Genomic DNA, 18,997 nt, shown 5'->3' with positions numbered 1-18,997 from the left:
TGCCATAAACCAACATTCGTCGAACCTTGGATAATCGTGAAAAATGTATTAATACTCATTATCCGAGGCTGAAATCGAATAGGTTAACTCCTGAGATGACCTCGGACGCGTGATAAAAAAACCGGGAGAAAAAGAAACAGGGCCTGGTACGACCTCCCGAACGGCTCAAATTGAAGTGTATATAATACACGGTTTTTCGGGATTCCAGGGTACCGAAACAAAATTCTAGGAAAATCGCGTAAAAAGTTCCTCGGGTCAGAAAAAGCGGCCACACAAAATTTGAGTAGCAACGTAACACATTTAGGGGTGCCGGTATGCCATAAAACAGCATTCGTCGAACCTCGGATAATCCTGAAAAATGTATTAATACTCGTTATCTGAGGCTGAAATCGAATAGGTTAACTCCTGAGATGACCTCAAACGCGTGATAGAAAAACCGGGAGAAAAAGAAACAGGGTCCGGTACGACCTCCCGAACGGCTCAAATTGAAGTGTATAAATACACAGTTTTTCGGGATTCCAGGGTACCGGAATAAAATTCTTCGGAAATCGCGCATTAAGTTCCTCGGGTCAGATAAAGCGGCCACGCAAAATTTGAGTAGCAACGGAAGACATTTGGGGGTGCCGGTATGCCATAAACCAACATTCGTCGAACCTCGGATAATCGTGAAAAATGCATTAATGCTCATTATCCGAGGCTGAAATCGAATAGGTTAACCCCGAAATGACCTCGGACGCGTGATAGAAAAAAAAACCGGGAGAAAAAGAAACAGGTCCGTGCGACCTCCCGAATGGCTCAAATTGAAATGTTTAATATACGGTTTTTTGGGATTCCGGGTACTAGAACAAAATTCTCCGAAATCGCGCATAAAGTTTCTCGGGTTAGATAAAGTGACCACGCAAAATTTGAGTAGCAACGGAAGACATTTGGGGGTGCCGGTATGCCATAAACCAGCATTCGTCGAACCTCGGATAATCGGGAAAAATGTATTAGTACTCGTTATCCGAGGCTGAAGTCGAATAGGTTAACTCTTGAAATGACCTCGGACGCGTGATAAAAAAACCTGGTGAAAAAGAAACAGGGGTCCGTGCGACCTCCCGAACGGCTCAAATTGAAGTGTATAATACAAGGTTTTTCGGGATTCCAGGGTACCGGAACAAAATTCTCCGAAAATCGCGTAAAACGTTCCTCGAGTCAGATAAAGAGGCCACGCAAAATTTGAGTAGCAACGGAAGACATTTAGGGGTGCCGGTATGCCATAAAACAGCATTCGTCGAACCTCGAATAATCGTGAAAAATGTATTAATACTCGTTATCCGAGGCTTAAATCGAATAGGTTAACTCCTGAAATGACCTCGGACGCGTGATGGAAAAACCGGGAGAAAAAGAAACAGGGTCCGGTACGACCTCCCGAACGGCTCAAATTGAAATGTATAATACACGGATTTTCGAGATTCCAGGGTACCGGAAAAAGATTCTCCGGAAATCACGCAGAAAGTTCCTCGGGTCAGATAAAGCGGCAACGCAAAATTTGAGTAGCTACGGAAGACATTTGGGGGTGCCGGTATGCCATAAACCAACATTCGTCGAACCTCGGATAATCGTGAAAAATGTATTAATACTCATTATCCGAGGCTGAAATCGAATAGGTTAACTCCTGAGATGACCTCGGACGCGTGATAAAAAAACCGGGAGAAAAAGAAACAGGGCCCGGTACGACCTCCCGAACGGCTCAAATTGAAGTGTATATAATACACGGTTTTTCGGGATTCCAGGGTACCGAAACAAAATTCTAGGAAAATCGCGTAAAAAGTTCCTCGGGTCAGAAAAAGCGGCCACACAAAATTTGAGTAGCAACGTAACACATTTAGGGGTGCCGGTATGCCATAAAACAGGATTCGTCGAACCTCGGATAATCCTGAAAAATGTATTAATACTCGTTATCTGAGGCTGAAATCGAATAGGTTAACTCCTGAGATGACCTCGAACGCGTGATAGAAAAACCGGGAGAAAAAGAAACAGGGTCCGGTACGACCTCCCGAACGGCTCAAATTGAAGTGTATAAATACACAGTTTTTCGGGATTCCAGGGTACCGGAATAAAATTCTTCGGAAATAACGCATAAAGTTCCTCGGGTCAGATAAAGCGGGCACGCAAAATTCAACAAAAGACATTTGGGGGTGCCGGTAGGCCATAAACCAACATTCGTCGAACCTCGGATAATCGTGAAAAATGTATTAATACTCATTATCCGAGGCTGAAATCGAATAGGTTAACTCCTAAAATGACCTCGGACGCGTGATAAAAAAACCGGGAGAAAAAGAAACAGGGTCAGTTACGACCTCCCGAACGGCTCAAATTGAAGTGTATAAATACACAGTTTTTCGGGATTCCAGGGTACCGGAATAAAATTCTTCGGAAATCGCGCATTAAGTTCCTCGGGTCAGATAAAGCGGCCACGCAAACTTTGAGTAGCAACGGAAGACATTTGGGGGTGCCGATATGCCATAAACCAACATTCGTCGAACCTCGGATAATCGTGAAAAATGCATTAATGCTCATTATCCGAGGCTGAAATCGAATAGGTTAACCCCTGAAATGACCTCGGACGCGTGATAGAAAAACCGGGAGAAAAAGAAACAGGGTCCGGTACGACCTCCCGAATGGCTCAAATTGAAATGTTTAATATACGGTTTTTTGGGATTCCAGGGTACTAGAACAAAATTCTCCAGAAATCGCGCAGAAAGTTTCTCGGGTTAGATAAAATGACCACGCAAAATTTGAGTAGCAACGGAAGACATTTGGGGGTGCCGGTATGCCATAAACCAGCATTCGTCGAACCTCGGATAATCTGGAAAAATGTATTAGTACTCGTTATCCGAGGCTGAAGTCGAATAGGTTAACTCTTGAAATGACCTCGGACGCGTGATAAAAAAACCTGGTGAAAAAGAAACAGGGTCCGGTACGACCTCCCGAACGGCTCAAATTGAAGTGTATAATACAAGGTTTTTCGGGATTCCAGGGTACCGGAACAAAATTCTCCGAAAATCGCGTAAAACGTTCCTCGAGTCAGATAAAGAGGCCACGCAAAATTTGAGTAGCAACGGAAGACATTTAGGGGTGCCGGTATGCCATAAAACAGCATTCGTCGAACCTCGAATAATCGTGAAAAATGTATTAATACTCGTTATCCGAGGCTTAAATCGAATAGGTTAACTCCTGAAATGACCTCGGACGCGTGATGGAAAAACCGGGAGAAAAAGAAACAGGGTCCGGTACGACCTCCCGAACGGCTCAAATTGAAATGTATAATACACGGATTTTCGAGATTCCAGTACCGGAAAAGATTCTCCGGAAATCACGCAGAAAGTTCCTCGGGTCAGATAAAGCGGCAACGCAAAATTTGAGTAGCTACGGAAGACATTTGGGGGTGCCGGTATGCCATAAACCAACATTCGTCGAACCTCGGATAATCGTGAAAAATGTATTAATACTCATTATCCGAGGCTGAAATCGAATAGGTTAACTCCTGAGATGACCTCGGACGCGTGATAAAAAAACCGGGAGAAAAAGAAACAGGGTCCTGTACGACCTCCCGAACGGCTCAAATTGAAGTGTATATAATACACGGTTTTTCGGGATTCCAGGGTACCGAAACAAAATTCTAGGAAAATCGCGTAAAAAGTTCCTCGGGTCGAAAAAAGCGGCCACACAAAATTTGAGTAGCAACGTAACACATTTAGGGGTGCCGGTATGCCATAAAACAGCATTCGTCGAACCTCGGATAATCCTGAAAAATGTATTAATACTCGTTATCTGAGGCTGAAATCGAATAGGTTAACTCCTGAGATGACCTCGAACGCGTGATAGAAAAACCGGGAGAAAAAGAAACAGGTCCTAGTTTACCTCCCGAACGGCTCAAATTGAAGTGTATAAATACACAGTTTTTCGGGATTCCAGGGTACCGGAATAAAATTCTTCGGAAATAACGCATAAAGTTCCTCGGGTCAGATAAAGCGGGCACGCAAAATTCAACAAAAGACATTTGGGGGTGCCGGTAGGCCATAAACCAACATTCGTCGAACCTCGGATAATCGTGAAAAATGTATTAATACTCATTATCCGAGGCTGAAATCGAATAGGTTAACTCCTAAAATGACTCGGACGCGTGATAAAAAAACCGGAGAAAAAGAAACAGGTCGATTCGACCTCCCGAACGGCTCAAATTGAAGTGTATAAATACACGATTTTTCGGATTCCAGTACCGGAATAAAATTCTTCGGAAATCGCGCATTAAGTTCCTCGGGTCAGATAAAGCGGCCACGCAAACTTTGAGTAGCAACGGAAGACATTTGGGGGTGCCGGTATGCCATAAACCAACATTCGTCGAACCTCGGATAATCGTGAAAAATGCATTAATGCTCATTATCCGAGGCTGAAATCGAATAGGTTAACTCCCGAAATGACCTCGGACGCGTGATAGAAAAACCGGGAGAAAAAGAAACAGGGTCCTGATTTACCTCCCGAATGGCTCAAATTGAAATGTTTAATATACGGTTTTTTGGGATTCCGGGTACTAGAACAAAATTCTCCGTAAATCGCGCGAAAAGTTTCTCGGGTTAGATAAAATGACCACGCAAAATTTGAGTAGCAACGAAGACATTTGGGGTGCCGGTATGCCATAAACCAAAGATTCGTCGAACCTCGGATAATCTGAAAAATGTATTAGTACTCGTTATCCGAGGTCAAGTCGAATAGGTTAACTCTTGAAATGACCTCGGACGCGTGATAAAAAAACCTGGTGAAAAAGAAACAGGGTCCGGTACGACCTCCCGAACGGCTCAAATTGAAGTGTATAATACAAGGTTTTTCGGGATTCCAGGGTACCGGAACAAAATTCTCCGAAAATCGCGTAAAACGTTCCTCGAGTCAGATAAAGAGGCCACGCAAAATTTGAGTAGCAACGGAAGACATTTAGGGGTGCCGGTATGCCATAAAACAGCATTCGTCGAACCTCGAATAATCGTGAAAAATGTATTAATACTCGTTATCCGAGGCTTAAATCGAATAGGTTAACTCCTGAAATGACCTCGGACGCGTGATGGAAAAACCGGGAGAAAAAGAAACAGGGTCCGGTACGACCTCCCGAACGGCTCAAATTGAAATGTATAATACACGGATTTTCGAGATTCCAGGGTACCGGAAAAAGATTCTCCGGAAATCACGCAGAAAGTTCCTCGGGTCAGATAAAGCGGCAACGCAAAATTTGAGTAGCTACGGAAGACATTTGGGGGTGCCGGTATGCCATAAACCAACATTCGTCGAACCTCGGATAATCGTGAAAAATGTATTAATACTCATTATCCGAGGTCAAATCGAATAGGTTAACTCCTGAGATGACCTCGGACGCGTGATAAAAAAACCGGGAGAAAAAGAAACAGGGGCCCGATGCGACCTCCCGAACGGCTCAAATTGAAGTGTATATAATACACGGTTTTTCGGGATTCCAGGGTACCGAAACAAAATTCTAGGAAAATCGCGTAAAAAGTTCCTCGGGTCAGAAAAAGCGGCCACACAAAATTTGAGTAGCAACGTAACACATTTAGGGGTGCCGGTATGCCATAAAACAGGATTCGTCGAACCTCGGATAATCCTGAAAAATGTATTAATACTCGTTATCTGAGGCTGAAATCGAATAGGTTAACTCCTGAGATGACCTCGAACGCGTGATAGAAAAACCGGGAGAAAAAGAAACAGGGTCCGGTACGACCTCCCGAACGGCTCAAATTGAAGTGTATAAATACACAGTTTTTCGGGATTCCAGGGTACCGGAATAAAATTCTTCGGAAATAACGCATAAAGTTCCTCGGGTCAGATAAAGCGGGCACGCAAAATTTGAGTAGCAACAAAAGACATTTGGGGGTGCCGGTAGGCCATAAACCAACATTCGTCGAACCTCGGATAATCGTGAAAAATGTATTAATACTCATTATCCGAGGCTGAAATCGAATAGGTTAACTCCTAAAATGACCTCGGACGCGTGATAAAAAAAAAAAACCGGAGAAAAAGAAACAGGGTCGATTCGACCTCCCGAACGGCTCAAATTGAAGTGTATAAATACACAGTTTTTCGGGATTCCAGGGTACCGGAATAAAATACTTCGGAAATCGCGCATTAAGTTCCTCGGGTCAGATAAAGCGGCCACGCAAAATTTGAGTAGCAACGGAAGACATTTGGGGGTGCCGATATGCCATAAACCAACATTCGTCGAACCTCGGATAATCGTGAAAAATGCATTAATGCTCATTATCCGAGGCTGAAATCGAATAGGTTAACCCCTGAAATGACCTTGGACGCGTGATAGAAAAACCGGGAGAAAAAGAAACAGGGTCCGGTACGACCTCCCGAACGGCTCAAATTGAAATGTTTAATATACGGTTTTTTGGGATTCCAGGGTACTAGAACAAAATTCTCCAGAAATCGCGCAGAAAGTTTCTCGGGTTAGATAAAGCGACCACGCAAAATTTGAGTAGCAACGGAAGACATTTGGGGTGCCGGTATGCCATAAACCAAAGATTCGTCGAACCTCGGATAATCGGGAAAAATGTATTAGTACTCGTTATCCGAGGTCAAGTCGAATAGGTTAACTCTTGAAATGACCTCGGACGCGTGATAAAAAAAACCTGGTGAAAAAGAAACAGGGTCCGGTACGACCTCCCGAACGGCTCAAATTGAAGTGTATAATACAAGGTTTTTCGGGATTCCAGGGTACCGGAACAAAATTCTCCAAAAATCGCGTAAAACGTTCCTCGAGTCAGATAAAGAGGCCACGCAAAATTTGAGTAGCAACGGAAGACATTTAGGGGTGCCGGTATGCCATAAAACAGCATTCGTCGAACCTCGAATAATCGTGAAAAATGTATTAATACTCGTTATCCGAGGCTTAAATCGAATAGGTTAACTCCTGAAAAGACCTCGGACGCGTGATGGAAAAACCGGGAGAAAAAGAAACAGGGTCTGGTACGACCTCCCGAACGGCTCAAATTGAAATGTATAATACACGGATTTTCGAGATTCCAGGGTACCGGAAAAAGATTCTCCGGAAATCGCGCAGAAAGTTCCTCGGGTCAGATAAAGCGGCAACGCAAAATTTGAGTAGCTACGGAAGACATTTGGGGGTGCCGGTATGCCATAAACCAACATTCGTCGAACCTCGGATAATCGTGAAAAATGTATTAATACTCATTATCCGAGGCTGAAATCGAATAGGTTAACTCCTGAGATGACCTCGGACGCGTGATAAAAAAACCGGGAGAAAAAGAAACAGGGCCCGGTACGACCTTGATAAGGTTATTTTCAGTCGTTTGCCTTAATCAAAGTAAACCTAAACTACTACTAACAAAATAGCTAGTGGTAAGTCAGGGTCGAATCCACAGGGAGGCGGTGATTATCTAGTTTGTTTATATTTAATTCCGTCTTAAGGTAACCAATTTTGGGGGTTTGATTGTTTGTATGCTAATCAACTAATTGCAAGTAAATAAAAGATGAATAACAATAATATTAAAAGGTCTAGGGATCGGGTTCACTAGGTCGTCGTCAAAGGGTAGAATTTAATTCATTGATTGAGCAATGTATATTGTTGAAAGTCATATGATCGGTCGATTCAATATTTCTTTTAGATCTAATTTAACTTGCGGTCGCTATCATTAAATTATCTCTATTCAATTATCGTGGCCTATACTAGTCTTAACCCGGTCGGTGATAATCCTAGTTTATGCAAGACTAATTAATCAATTTTGATCAGTAATTAACTAATTAGAAGTAGTACGATAATCAAACAACAATTAAGAGCAATTTAACAATCAATTCATAATAATCCCTTTTCTAACAACCTAGATCCCCTTTCACCCTAGATAAGAGATTTAGCTACGCATAATAGAAAGAAGAACAACAATAACATTAATAAGAAACATGATTGCAAGCATAAAAGATGAACAATGAAATAAATGAATAATAATAAAGGAAAGATTAAGAACAATACCGTAAATAGCTAGATCCGGAAGTAAGAACAATAAATAAACTAAACTAAGTATTTTAGAGAGTTTTCTAAGGTAGCTATACTAAACCTATGTAAAATAAAGCATAAAATAACCTAGGGTACGAGTTTTGGTATTTATAGCAATACATAACCGACTTAAGGAAAGTTGCGGGAATTATAAAACTGGAAGGTTCCTCGATCGAGCCAAGGGTGACTCGATCGAGGCACCAAAGTTCAAGAACACCCAACTCTTGACATTGCGAAATTTAGTTGATTAGGTTGGTTCCTCGATCGAGTCGAGAGTGACTCGATCGAGCATGAAGTTCCTCGATCGAGTCAAGGTTGACTCGATCGAGGCACCAAAGTTCAAGAACACCCAACTCTTGACATTGCGAAATTTAGTTGATTAGGTTGGTTCCTCGATCGAGTCGAGAGTGACTCGATCGAGCATGAAGTTCCTCGATCGAGTCAAGGTTGACTCGATCGAGGCACCAATTTCCTGCTTCGCGCACTGAATTTCAAACGGCCGCCATTTCTTCGTTACTTGTCAGAAACAAGCGATTTTTGCGGCGTTGGAAAGCTAAGAAGATAGGCTTTCACCTCCAATAGGAATCACTTGAAAATACATTGTAGAACTCAAGATATGGCTCTTCAAAGTAGGCACTTGTAATAAGAAGCTCTTTTCTTCGTGTTTTCTTCTTAACTTCTCTTCCTTCATTCTTATGGATTCTCGTGCCATGCTTCGTGTATCCTTTCATGCTCACTCCGCGATGCCCATTTCATTCCTTTGCTCCTCAAATGCATCATTCCTGCATTAAACATCAAAAGACGGAAGTATCGACATTCTAACATAAAAGGCATGTAAATGATATAAACTAGCACGAAAACCGTATCAAAAGTAATTAAGGGGAGGCATAAATATGTATATAATTATGACTCATCAAACTCCCCCAAACCATCTCTTTGCTTGTCCTCAAGCAAAGCAACACACAATACAAAAGGCAATCATACAAATGGCGAATAAACGACTCAGGGCTAATGTTTAATGCACATACAAATCCCAAACTATCCATATCTTGTAACAAAGCAATGACTAAAGTGTACCAATAAAACAAATTCAAAGGTACGGGAAATAGAAAACGTAGGTCAAGTCTCAAGTCACCATACTAGATACAAATGCCAAATACCTTTCGATCTTGCAAGACAAATTAGTCGGATTCTCGCGGATTAACTCATGCACTCATAAGTATGTAAGGGTGAGTTATGTGTGAAGATAGAAAGAAGTAGAAACACTCACTCGACTTATAAAACATGCATGCAATCTAATGTGATAGGGATTTCCCCAACTAATATGCAATCATCATATGTAGACAAAAGTACATGTATCAAGGACAATAAGGGTGGCAAATGGGTTAAAGGGATAGAAATGGTTTGTGCCAAAGCACGTTATGGATATGTGGAGCTAAGACGGTAGTCGCAGCGCTAACCAAAACAAAAACCAAATCTTTGATAATAAATGAACCCAACTTAGAGAAATGATCTCAACTTTACAACATATGAGAGCTAATAAATTACTCTCCAATTATGCATTAGACTCTAACAACCATCCTTTTGATCCTTGACAAAACCAAATGAAGCAATCTCTTTTCTTTTCTTTTCTCTTTTTCCATTTTTCGATTTTTCTGTCTTTTTTTTCTTTTCTTTTCTTTTTCTTTTTTTTTCTTTCGCTTCATATTTTTCTTTTTCCAACACAAGGATACAACACAATCGCTAAAAGTATTTTGCTATACCCACAGGACAACAATAAGTCCCAACCCAACCATAATAGCAGAATAATTATGATAAACAAGCAACTGCGACTGTCCCGAAAAGGTAGGCAAATTCTTGATTGTAGCTCATAAGATGTAATTAATATTGGCTACAAGGGTTCAAACGGGCTAACAAAAAGGCAATTGTAAGGCTTATTTGAACGATAAGAATCGTCTATCCACATGTACTTAGTCAAATGAAAGCAATAAAAGTATCAAGAAATCAATGTCACACTTATGCAATTTGATATTACACATTCCACAAGGAGAAACCACACTCAAGCCTAATTGACAATGAGACCAGTTTATTGATGTTTCTGGCCTAGGAAGCTCTATAGACCTCAGAATTTAAGTAGTTTACCAACGTAATTGTGTCAAATCTAATCAATATAAGCCACGTCAATATGGTTAAGACTTGAATTATGAGCTTTGTTTTCATGGCTAACGAGTCAAAACAATGTACATGAACAACTAAATGGGATTCAAATGCAAAAACAATGCAATTTAACATCATTGTTATCTAATACACCAAGACTCGACTCAAAATAAAGGAAAATACATGTTTTTTTATTTTATAAAATTTTTAATTTTTATGGATTTTTTATATAAATGCACACAACATAAATAAAAATCACACAACATACTAAAAGACCCTCCCCCAAACCTAAATGTCACAGTGTCCTCATTGTGACGCCTACAGCATAGCAATCACACAAAAATCCAGCAACCTAAAAGACACAACTAACAAAAGGAATGGAAAAGAAATATATAATACAATCAAAGAAGGTACAAGGGAAGAGAATACCGGGTAAGAGCAAAGAAATTCCCCCAAACCAGCTGCAAAAATAGGGGAAAATAATCAACCGCGCAATTCCACATCAAGTCAGCTACGAAATAAACCCAAAACCATTGTGACTCGATCGAGCCCCATGCCACTCGATCGAGCATGCACGTTCCTCGATCGAACCTTCTTGCCCTCGATCGAGGCACCTGTTGTCGTCCTCTTCCTTTCTTTATATATCGATTACCCGCAATTGGGCACAATCAAAACAGCTCAAAGCTCTTAATAGTCGATCATAAATCTGCGCATGTGCTACACAAAAGCATAAGTAGCACCAAGATATAACAGAAACATATAAAATCAATGTTAAAGACCGTCTCAGCATATCAAATTTTTGATGATAATTATAGCAAAACCGCATCAAATTGTTCGTCCAACCAAAAGAGTATGTAGTATCAAAGCACAAAGTAGAAGTCATACGAGGTAATTTATCACTCACTACACCAGTAATCCTCAGGAAATTATCGTCAACAATTACCTCTTGGTCAGGAGGTCTACCACTCTTAATATCGGAATTGGTGGCAAAAGAATATATTACCTCTACCGTGTTAGGAGTATTCACTGACTCGTATACCTTCGCGTTCCCTTTGTTGATAGGCTCTATCCCATATATTTCACCTCTAAAGCATCCAAATTTCGGCTTTCCAAATGGGAGATTCACCTGCACATGTCTCAAAACATATCAAAGCATCTAAAGGGTCCTTAGTAAGGGGCCCTTGTGCAGAGTATTCATCAATATCATCTTCAACATCAGAAACATCAAAATATGCATTATGCACAGGTGTAATAAAATGAACCTCACTGGACTCAAAATTAGAATCAAATTCAACAACTGAAGGGGAAGTATCCAAAGAAAGAGTCAACATATCGTCACATGAGTCCCATTTAACCTCAAGATCTTCGAATCGCGCATCATCACTCTCCTTATCCCAAGACTCATCACAAAAGGGGTAATCTAAGGAGTCTGTCAAGTCTTCCTCATGTGACTCACTGTCTGTAAAATCGTCAAAGAGGGGTTCTAGATTGTCGTCAAAGAAGGGGTTATCAACTGAGCATATGGTCGCATCCTCTATGTTTCCCTCAATATCCTTTTCATTCTTTAAAACGGTTTCTATGGTCTCACCCACACCCTCATCCATGTATGGCTGAAATGAAAAAGTGGGTTTAATGCATTCAATAGCAAGCCATTCAAAGAAAGAAATGACATCTTCAATATTCTTACCACCAAAATCTCCCATACCTATGGAGTCAATATAGGCTTGGGTTTGTCTGTTCATACCTTTTATGATGGTAAGGCACATAGTAAGTCGTGGAATTTTGGCCTCGTAATTATGGGAACGAATCCAATCATTCCATCTATGCATGTAATCATGGAAGTTCTCATCTTCACTCTGTAGAAACTCGATGGAAAACATTAGAACGGTCTTAAGGAACTGATGTTCCCTGAGACAAAAGACAAACTAAACAAAAACAAACAGAAAAATTGTTGCCTCCCCGGCAACGGCGCCAAATTTGATAAGGTTATTTTCAGTCGTTTGCCTTAATCAACGTAAACCTAAACTACTACTAACAAAATAGCTAGCGGTAAGTCAGGGTCGAATCCACAGGGAGGCGGTGATTATCTAGTTTGTTTATATTTAATTCCGTCTTAAGGTAACCAATTTTGGGGGTTTGATTGTTTGTATGCTAATCAACTAATTGCAAGTAAATAAAAGATGAATAACAATAATATTAAAAGGTCTAGGGATCGGGTTCACTAGGTCGTCGTCAAAGGGTAGAATTTAATTCATTGATTGAGCAATGTATATTGTTGAAAGTCATATGATCGGTCGATTCAATATTTCTTTTAGATCTAATTTAACATGCGGTCGCTATCATTAAATTATCTCTATTCAATTATCGTGGCCTATACTAGTCTTAACCCGGTCGGTGATAATCCTAGTTTATGCAAGACTAATTAATCAATTTTGATCAGTAATTAACTAATTAGAAGTAGTACGATAATCAAACAACAATTAAGAGCAATTTAACAATCAATTCATAATAATCCCTTTTCTAACAACCTAGATCCCCTTTCACCCTAGATAAGAGATTTAGCTACGCCTAATAGAAAGAAGAACAACAATAACATTAATAAGAAACATGATTGCAAGCATAAAAGATGAACAATGAAATAAATGAATAATAATAAAGGAAAGATTAAGAACAATACCGTAAATAGCTAGATCCGGAAGTAAGAACAATAAATAAACTAAACTAAGTATTTTAGAGAGTTTTCTAAGGTAGCTATAATAAACCTATGTAAAATAAAGCATAAAATAACCTAGGGTACGAGTTTTGGTATTTATAGCAATACATAACCGACTTAAGGAAAGTTGCGGGAATTATAAAACTGGAAGGTTCCTCGATCGAGCCAAGGGTGACTCGATCGAGGCACCAAAGTTCAAGAACACCCAACTCTCGACATTGCGAAATTTAGTTGATTAGGTTGGTTCCTCGATCGAGTCGAGAGTGACTCGATCGAGCATGAAGTTCCTCGATCGAGTCAAGGTTGACTCGATCGAGGCACCAATTTCCTGCTTCGCGCACTGAATTTCAAACCGCCGCCATTTCTTCGTTACTTGTCAGAAACAAGCGATTTTTGCGGCGTTGGAAAGCTAAGAAGATAAGCTTTCACCTCCAATTGGAATCACATGAAAATACATTGTAGAACTCAAGATATGGCTCTTCAAAGTAGGCACTTGTAATAAGAAGCTCTTTTCTTCGTGTTTTCTTCTTAACTTCTCTTCCTTCATTCTTATGGATTCTCGTGCCATGCTTCGTGTATCCCTTCATGCTCACTCCGCGATGCCCATTTCATTCCTTTGCTCCTCAAATGCATCATTCCTGCATTAAACATCAAAAGACGGAAGTATCGACATTCTAACATAAAAGGCATGTAAATGATATAAACTAGCACGAAAACCGTATCAAAAGTAATTAAGGGGAGGCATAAATATGTATATAATTATGACTCATCAGACCTCCCGAACGGCTCAAATTGAAGTGTATATAATACACGGTTTTTCGGGATTCCAGGGTACCGAAACAAAATTCTAGGAAAATCGCGTAAAAAGTTCCTCGGGTCAGAAAAAGCGGCCACACAAAATTTGAGTAGCAACGTAACACATTTAGGGGTGCCTGTATGCCATAAAACAGCATTCGTCAAACCTCGGATAATCCTGAAAAATGTATTAATACTCGTTATCTGAGGCTGAAATCGAATAGGTTAACTCCTGAGATGACCTCGAACGCGTGATAGAAAAACCGGGGAGAAAAAGAAACAGGGTCCGGTACGACCTCCCGAACGGCTCAAATTGAAGTGTATAAATACACAGTTTTTCGGGATTCCAGGGTACCGGAATAAAATTCTTCGGAAATCGCGCATTAAGTTCCTCGGGTCAGATAAAGCGGCCACGCAAAATTTGAGTAGCAACGGAAGACATTTGGGGGTGCCGGTATGCCATAAACCAACATTCGTCGAACCTCGGATAATCGTGAAAAATGCATTAATGCTCATTATCCGAGGCTTAAATCGAATAGGTTAACTCTTGAAATGACCTTGGACGCGTATTAGAAAAACCGGGAGAAAAAGAAACAGGGTCCCGTACGACCTCCCGAACGGCTCAAATTGAAATGTTTAATATACGGTTTTTTGGGATTCCAGGGTACTAGAACAAAATTCTCCAGAAATCGCGCAGAAAGTTTCTCGGGTTAGATAAAGTGACCACGCAAAATTTGAGTAGCAACGGAAGACATTTGGGGGTGTCGGTATGCCTTAAACCAGCATTCGTCGAACCTCGGATAATCGGGAAAAATGTATTAGTACTCGTTATCCGAGGCTGAAGTCGAATAGGTTAACTCTTGAAATGACCTCGGACGCGTGATAAAAAAAACCGATAGAAAAAGAAACAGGGTCCGGTACGACCTCCCGAACGGCTCATATTGAAGTGTATAATATATGGTTTTTCGGGATTCCAGGGTACCTGATACGTGCATTTTGTATAGTCTTTTTAAGCTATTTTAGCACGTATTTCATTGTACTTTTGTACTGTTTATATGGCATTATGCCCCGAATTGGCTACTTTGGTTCGTTTCGTCCGTTTTGTAGAAATGAACGTGAAAGTAGTGTAATCGTACCATTTTTGTCCTACTTTGCATGCATTTCGAGGAGACGGGATTTTTCGGAGCGAGATCTTGCATTGGGATGCATGAAGGAACGGTCTACGAAGTAGTCGGCTACGACTTGAAGCTGTTTCAGAGGAAGAACACTTGATCGAGCCCTTTTATTGGTCGATCAAGTGGTTTTTGTGGCTGAGTTGGTCGATCGAGTAGTTTGTTTTACTCGATCGACAGTTCTGGAATTGGGTGTTACTTGTTCGAGTACTATTTCTACTCGATCGAGTAGATTGCCTGGAGAAGTACTCGATTGAGCTTTTTCAGACTGCTCGATCGAGTGGTTTTGTCTTCCATGGGCTTTAATTAGTCCGTGAACTTGTTTTTAGTTATTGGACATAGCATTTTTCTATTTAAACGTACATTAATTAGGTCACTAGGCATCTAATAATCTGATTATCTTTTATTCATCTTTCACTGCAAAAAGACTACGTTGCTTTTTCCTCTCTACTATAACTTTTGCTTCTGGATTTTCTCGCTCGGATGTAGTTGTTCTTTACGCCAGATTCTTGCGATTGTAATCTCTTACTCTATTTTAATCGTAATCTTTCAATCATTTGCTTTAATTACTTGTTTCATTCCTTCTTAATTCCTGCCCTAATCTTTATTTATGCAATTTCATTATTATTTCATCATGTTTAATGTTAGTTATTTCATTGTTATTAGTTTTGATAATATTAATAGCACGAGTAGCTAAATCATTTCATGTTGGGATTAGGGGATCTACGGTAGAAATGTGACGATGTAGTGAGTAGGTTAGATGAATTATTTGTGAGATTCTGTCCCCATGGCAATATAACTGTATTTACGACTTAGTTGAGTGCTCGCTTCTGAGTCACCTTTTAATCTGGTTAAATTTAATCCTGGATCGGAAGATTGGACTAAATAGACCTCCTATGAACAGTAGACTACCTTGACGTGGACGAAAGTTAAGTTAGTGGAAATCTAGGATAGAAAGTGGACCGGAAGGACCTTTCCATATCCGTCTCACAGTAATTTATCGAGACTATTCGCAGTTGAGTCACCGGACTACCGTAGTGAACCGAAATCCTGACATGTCCCTTCTTTATTGATAGTTTATCTCTACTTTCTGCCTTTACTGCTCTTTCCTTGCTTCTCTTTCCTTTACACCTTTAGTTTAGAAAATCAATTTACAAACCCCCCATTTTGTGACCAAATAGACGAACTCTTTAGAGATATCTTGCCTCCCTGAGGAGATCGACCTGACTTCCCTGGCTATATAGTTAGTTTAGTTAGTTATTTTTGATAGGTATACGACTGCCCAGTCAAATTTTGGCGCCGTTGCCGGGGAGGCAATTGCCATATCTGTTTTTGTTTCGTTTATTTTATTCCGTCTCAGGGAATTATTATTCCTTGAGACAGTTCTTATTTATTTTCTTTCAGTGTTGTGTATGCCCAGGTCAAACAGGTTGGAGTTAGTTTCAGCTGATTCTGAGCCAGAGAGACTGTTCAGGCATAGACTCCGTCTGCAAAGAGAATCACGAAAGGAAGCCTTGAGTACTTTCGAACCCGAACTTCAACATTTCCTATTTACAGAAGATCAATCTTTAGTAGAAGATAATCCCAGTTCTGTAAACCAACTAGTAAAGATGCCGAATATTTCAAGTCATTCGAAGCCTAAAGCATCATCTATTCCTAAGGGTTTCAATCTCCAGACTGAGGATGGGAATACTTTTGACATCCGTCCGTCCTATATCAATCTGGTGGAGAGAAATCGCTTTAGAGGTGTGGCAGGTGAAGACCCGAGGAAGCATATGGAGGTCTTGCTCTTTGTTTTTTATAAGAGATATTTCCCTCTACAGCGCACTAATCAGCTGAGGGCTAAGATCACTAGTTTCAAGCAGGCACCGGATGAAACGTTCTATGAAGCTTGGTGCCGGTTCAAGAGGTTAGTGAAGTCTATTCCTCACCATGGTTTTGATCCGTGGTTTCTGTCCAATCAGTTCTACAATGGGTTGTACGATGACCACAGAGCCATACTTGATGCCTCATCCAACGGAAGATTCCAAAAGAATACTGATGATGATAAGGGATGGGCGATTATTGAGGAGATGACGACCCATTGTGCCGAGTATGGGAACCCGAGGGATGGTATTCGAACAGTTCATGCGGTTGATAAGGCAGTCGTGGCTCAGCTGGAAGCCATGAATGCTCGTTTTGATAAATTGGAGCTGCATTCTGCTGGGGAGCCTCAGACGGTCCATTTGCTTACTAGAGGGGAGACCATCACATATGAGAGGTGTGGGAGCAACGACGGTCATATCTGCTGTGGTCATCTTACGAGAGAAGGAACAGTCCTTGCTTTTCAATAATACAGGCAAGGAGGGGGTTCTTATTATAATAACCAAGGGGCGGTCCATCCCAATTTGAGGTGGACAAGTCAAAATGTGCTCAATCCTACCCCTCCTCCGCAGCAGCAGTAGCCATACGTCCCTCCTCATAAGGCTCAACAAGGCCTTCAGAAGCCTCCTTCCTTTCCTACACCTAATCACGGTGCATCATCCTCGGGTGGGGTGAGCGAGTTATCTGAGTTAAAGACGATGATGCAGTCTTTAACAAAGCAATGGCAACTAAGTGACCAATAGAAAGATGTATCCATCAAGTCACTTGAAACTCAAGTTGCCCAGTTAGCCGCGAACCAATCCACGAGGAAGCATGGTCATTTACCGTCACAAGCTGATAAGAATCCACACGAGACGGTGAATTTAATCAATCTGAGAAGCGGTAAAACAAACAGCTCGATCGAGTGATTTTATTGAGGATTCTACTCGATCGAGTGATATTTTTGCTCGATCGAGTGATGCTGATAAAGAAGACCTCAATTGAGAGCCTGCTAGTGCTCGATTGAGTGAAATATCGCCTGAAAGACCTCGTTCGAGAGGTAAGAAGTCTCGATTGAAGGATGTAGAGCTTGATCCAGCTGATACATTGGAGGAGAGGAACAAGGGGCTCGAGATACCCATCACGGTACCCTTCCCGAGGCGTCTGCAGAACACAAAGGCTAATCAACAGTTCGGTAAATTTGCCGAACTCCTGAAAAGCTTGGAAGTTACCGTTCCATTCGCCGAATTTCTGACACATGTACCCTCTTACCTTAAATTTATGAAATAAATTTTATCACGTAAGAGGCACATTAACGATCATGAGACGGTAGCTTTCACCGAGGTAGGGACGACCCTAGTTTAGAATAAGTTACCTCCCAAATAGTCAGACCCGGGTAGTTGATACGGTCGTTATGTACCAAAAATAAATACCTAGCTACTACTAACAGAAGTCAGCGGTAAGTAGGGTCGATCTCCACAGGGAGACGGTCACTATCTACTTGTCTATTCGGTCTGTCTATGTCACAAGTTGGGGGTTTTGAGTTGTTTGACTAAACTAAATAAGATAAAGGAAGAGAAATAGAAATGAGAGGAATTAACAAGCAAGGGGGAGAGGACTAGGATTTCGGGTCATCAATGAACGTCAGTCAATCGCAGTTAAGGTCACAGATCAGTCGATGTGTCGGTCTAAGGGGCAATGAATATCTCCTTTCGGTCTCAATTCGCCCTAAAATGCCATTAGCTTAACTTTCGCCCTCACTAAAGCATCCTATTGTCCACTGCGGGTCTCACCCCTTCCAACCTTTCAGTCTAGGTCAAGGCTTACCAAAATTAAAATGCTAATTGCATCGAATCAACTAGCAGGATACAATTATAGGAGCGATTAACAACATAGACTAAAACAACAACGACAACCTATAAACCTAATTAGAAATTTAACATTAGTCCATTGAATCACCTAATCCTAGTAGAGAGAATTAGCTAGACATAAATAAAGAAAGAACAAGAATAAAGGGAAGAAAAACAATAAGCATTAATTAAATTAAAGAAAAAAGGGAAAGGAAGAAAGTTACGGAGAAAAGGATCCGAAAAATAGGAAAGGAAATAGTATTCAACAGTAACCAGAGGAAAAAGTAACGTGTGATGTGTGTAGAGTTACAAATGACGTCTCCCCTTCCTATTTACAAGAAAATTAGGATTTTATTTAACTTAATGACGGATTAAAGCTAAAAGCCCGAGCCCCTAAGAGAAA

At 40.8% G+C, this 18,997-nt stretch overlaps 1 non-coding gene across 1 annotated transcript; it reads right to left on the bottom strand.

The window, feature by feature from the left end:
• Positions 1-16,735: 16,735 nt before the first annotated feature.
• On the bottom strand, positions 16,736-16,841 carry LOC141603449 (small nucleolar RNA R71). Its single transcript, XR_012525325.1, has one exon. It is a non-coding gene; the product is annotated as a small nucleolar RNA R71 (small nucleolar RNA).
• Positions 16,842-18,997: the final 2,156 nt, after the last annotated feature.

The sequence above is a fragment of the Silene latifolia genome, chromosome 9, assembly GCF_048544455.1.
Source record: "Silene latifolia isolate original U9 population chromosome 9, ASM4854445v1, whole genome shotgun sequence".
Classification (NCBI taxonomy): domain Eukaryota; kingdom Viridiplantae; phylum Streptophyta; class Magnoliopsida; order Caryophyllales; family Caryophyllaceae; genus Silene; species Silene latifolia.
The sequence above is the reverse complement of the archived record's forward strand: the minus strand, read 5'-3'. Positions and strand labels throughout refer to the sequence as shown.